The sequence below is a fragment of the Oryctolagus cuniculus genome, chromosome 6, assembly GCF_051225735.1.
Source record: "Oryctolagus cuniculus isolate XC-2025 breed Fujian yellow rabbit chromosome 6, ASM5122573v1, whole genome shotgun sequence".
Classification (NCBI taxonomy): domain Eukaryota; kingdom Metazoa; phylum Chordata; class Mammalia; order Lagomorpha; family Leporidae; genus Oryctolagus; species Oryctolagus cuniculus.
The window spans coordinates 816,872-821,268 of NC_142872.1; the positions used below are offsets into that span (position 1 = coordinate 816,872).

At 47.2% G+C, this 4,397-nt stretch overlaps 1 pseudogene; it reads right to left on the reverse strand.

Annotated features, from left to right (window-relative positions):
• Positions 1-602: 602 nt before the first annotated feature.
• LOC100357979 (olfactory receptor 2T29-like) lies at positions 603-1,563 on the reverse strand (annotated as a pseudogene).
• Between the last annotated feature and the right edge of the window lie 2,834 nt (positions 1,564-4,397).

Genomic DNA, 4,397 nt, shown 5'->3' on the forward strand with positions numbered 1-4,397 from the left:
AAGTTTGCAGGGCTGGACCAGGCAGGAAAAAGGCATCCCTCAGAACAGTGGTCACAAGGCTGGATTGCCTCTGATGATTGGCAAATGGAAATGAGCCGGATTTCTAAGACATTTTGCACTGCCACCAAGCAGAAAGTAGGAACTCAAGACCAAGGAAAAAGTCTGATTTTAAATTCGTTATTGCTACATTAATTTCAGATCTACAGAAAACTACAATACATAATTAATGCCCATACATCCTTTGCCCAGACTCACCCATGTTACTGTGTTACCCTTTTTCCTTCTTCCTCTCTATCTTCCTCATCAGGTGCACATTTCTTGACCTCTCTCTTCCAAAGAGGTTATTATTTGTTTCCTAACAATATGAATATCTTCCCACTGGATTGGAAATACTACACCAATACAATGCCATCATACGAGGATTTTGAATACACAAGGAGTATAAATGAAAAGCTTCCATGAACAAGGAAACAGTTCTTCAAAAATGGGTGACTATTACATGAAAATTGATTCTATAAGATCCTGAGGAATAACATCAGAAGTGGGATGCTACACATCCACTTGTGGAGAGAAGGAAAAGAAGCCGTTAGTGTGCCAATTCCCTACTGAACTACTTCCTGCATGACAGCACTCACTCAGCGTTTTCCTCAGAGCCCTGGTAACATCCTTGTTCCTAAAACTGTAGATTAAAGGGTTCAACCCAGGAGTGATTATGGTGTAAAATACAGACACCACCATGTCCTTCTCGGGGGTGTGGTAGGAGCTGGGGAGCATGTAGCTATAGATGGCAGTCCCGTACAAGAGAACGACCACAGTCATATGGGAGGAGCAGGTGGCAAAGGCCTTCTTCCTGCCCTCTGTTGAGTTCATCCTGTGGACGGTGAAGAGGATGAAGGAATAAGAGCTTGAAATAATTGTCACAGGGATGAGGAGCATGAGGACACAGCACAGGTACATGAGGCTCTCGTACAGGGAAGTGTCCGAGCAGGAGAGCTTGATGACGGCAGGGACCTCACAGAAGTAGTGATGGATCTCATGCGACCTGCAGAAGGGGAAGGTCATGGTGATGGGAGTGAGCATGAAGCCATCCACCGACCCCAGGAACCAGCAGCCAGAAGCCAGGAGGAGACACACCCTGTGGTTCATGAGGACAGGGTACCGGAGAGGATGGCAGATGGCCACAAAGCGGTCGTAGGCCATGGCAGCCAGAAGGAAGCATTCTGAACCACCTACAGTCAAGTAGAGGAACATCTGCACCCCACATTCAGGGGCTGAGATCTTGTTCATTCCCCTGACCTGGCCCATGAGCATCCTGGGCACAGTGACGCAGATGTACACCGTGTCCATGAGGGACAACTGGCTGATGAAAAAGTACATGGCCGTGTGAAGGTGGGCATTGGAGTGTATCAGCAGGATGAGCACAGTGTTTCCAGACAAGGCCATCAGGAAAACCACAAAAATGACCATGCAGAGAAGAGCAGGGTGTTGGGATTGATGGAAGAGTCCCACAAAGATGAAATACAGCTGCCCTGGGTGGGCGGCCATCCAGGTGGTGTTATCCATGAGGTCTCACCCCAGGGAAAGCTTCAGGGTTGATGAGATGCAGTCCCCTGCAGTGAATGCATAGGGTATGGCTGGGTGTGAAGGCACCAACCTAAGTGTACTTAACCAGATGACTTCCTCCACACCTGTAGAGCTGCAGAACATAAACTGCCTGTAATTCAATGGTTTCTTTTTAGAAAAGTAACCACCCACAATGATGAGCCAGAAGCATCCTGAATTATGCTGAGGTTGCCACAGTGCGAGGTCACAGGCGTGCTAACGGCAGACAGTGTCAGTGACCAGCAGGTTGGAAGTGGGCTGAGCCATGGCCTGTGCTGTCACAAACACAGAATAAACAGAACCAAACTCCCTTTCCTAGGGTTTTTGCCATTGAACTAAGATTCAACCTATCTGGTTTAAAGATCGAACTGGGATCTAAAAATCTCCCAGGTATATATTCCAGATAAGAAGGACTGACAGAGTCACTGAGACAATCTCGGGCAAACCCTGATGCCACAACGGAGCCTCCTCAGTCCCAAGGACTGGGCAGCCCCGGGAGTTTCTGCAGCTGTGGCTAGTGAGGCTCATGGAACCAGGAGCTGGGCCAGTCCTCACATGGGAATCACTCCAAGGACCCGAGGGACATGGGGCAGCCACGGAATGGCCAGCCCTCAGCCCACCAACCACTTACCTGGGTGTAGACATAATTCCTGACCTCAGTATACTGAGGATTAAGTGAGGTAAAGTGGTGGGAGTTCTTAGCATCGTGCTGGTTATAGGTAATTAACACACACCCCATCTGTTTACACGGCAGCCTGTCTACACCACAGAACCTACCTGAGAGGACAGTTAGTGTGTTGTCTTGTGAGACACGTCACTGCAGCCTCCAATTTTAGTACCTGCTTGGACACATAAGATTTTGTTTTCAGAAATAAGATGGGAAAATATCTGCAAATAAGTAAATACAGCATACGACCCATTTGAAAAAAAGAATTTGGGTTTGTTAATATGTGTCTATGTATATATGTGAATTTACTTACTCCATGTAAACGTAAATTTTAAATGCATATTTCCAGAACACATACAAGTGTTTGTAAATATGTTATCACTGGCTTAACTCTGGCTAAGCCCAATTGTATGGAGAATTGCATCTCTTCTTTCCAATATGAGGGGTCCTCTACAAGTTCATGGAACAAGCGTGTTGTGAAAGACTAAGCACGCATTGGAAAACTGCTTTGCACCGAAATAAAGCCATCTTTAAATTCCATTTTCCAGTGAATTTTCCAAGTGCTTGTTCTTCACAGGAGCTGTGACCGTTTGCACTGAGTCTTGGGGGAAGAGCCAGCACTTAGAGGGTCCCTGCTACTCACCACTCGGTGCCTGCAGATGCCACCTGCCGCATCCCTGCCACAGCCCATCACTCCTGGAAGCAGAGATGCAGAGAGGAAACCCAAACCACCCTGGGACGTCTCCAGCCCCGGCTTGCTGCTCCTCCTCCCCATGCCTGCCTCTATGTTAGATGCTAAAGACAGATCTGGGACAAACTGAAACTCATGGCTCTGAAGGAGGCCACCGTCATTCTATTCAGGAAAAATTATATAAACACATTAAAGGTAGAATTTTTAAACAGATACAAAATGAAATTAAAATTAGCAATGGACACATAATGCATTGGGCTGTTCTGAAGAGAATCAATCATAACTTCTTCCACAGTGTCTCTTAAGGAGAGAAAACCTTCTCAAGTTTTTCATTTCTGACAGAGTATATGTTAAATTTGAGTAGTTCCTCTTTCTGGGAAGATCTCAGCCATATTACGATTCAGCATTATTTCAGAAACAACTCTTGTAATAACCAATTCCAGGGGCTAATTATTCCATTCAGCACTATAGCAGCCCCAGGTTCTGCAGTGCTGGTGACACAGACAGCACTGTTAGTGAATCTGATGCCTTGGCGTGGACTCTGGCACATCTGAGACTCACGGCATCACCAGCACTCACGTATGTGCTGCAGTGATTCCTCTATAAGACTGTTGAGGAGGGCCCAGTGCTGTAGCAAACAAGTGGATCCGCCACCTGCGGTACCCACATCCCATATGGGTGACAGTTCAAGACCCAGCTGCTCCACTTCCAATCAGGCTATCTGCTGTGGCCTGGGAGGGCAGTAGGAGATGGCCCGAATCCTTGGGCCCCTGCACAGGTGTGGGAGACCCAGAGGATGCTCCTGGCTCTTGGCTTCAGGTCGACTCAGTTCTGGCCATTGCTGCCTGTTGGGGAGTGAACCAGCAGATGGAGGACCATTCTCTCTGTGTCTCTGCTTCTCCTTCTCTCTTCTTGTAGTTCTGACTTTCAAACAAACAAATAAATCCTAAAAAAAAATAAATAAACAAAAATAAACTGTTGATGAGAAAGGGCTTTTACTCCACAAAAACAGGTGATAGGGAATACACGAGGAAGCACCATCAAGAGCCAGCAGAATGTGGAGCAAGTCAAGAGTGGCAACACCTTGCTCCTGCAGCACTGCCTGCCCATCTGGTTGAGCTCACTTAGAGGGTGTCTTGAGCCTCATCTGCAGCCTCACAGAGCCAGGCTGGACCAAATGCACAACAGAAGTGGGAAAGTGACATCACCCTGTTTGTGCCCGTTGCAGGAGTGGATGAAGGTTTTCTGTTAATAAGCAACCTCTGGGGCTTTGGAGAGCAGTGCAATTAGAAGAGCCAGTGGTGCTCACAGATCCCTGTCTTTCTTCACTTTCTCAGAGTCTTACCTGATTGTAGCAGTAATCTCTAATCTCGCCATCACCAACAAGGTCCGACTGATGAAATCTGCGAGTTCCTTAACACATGGCCTTCACCTGCT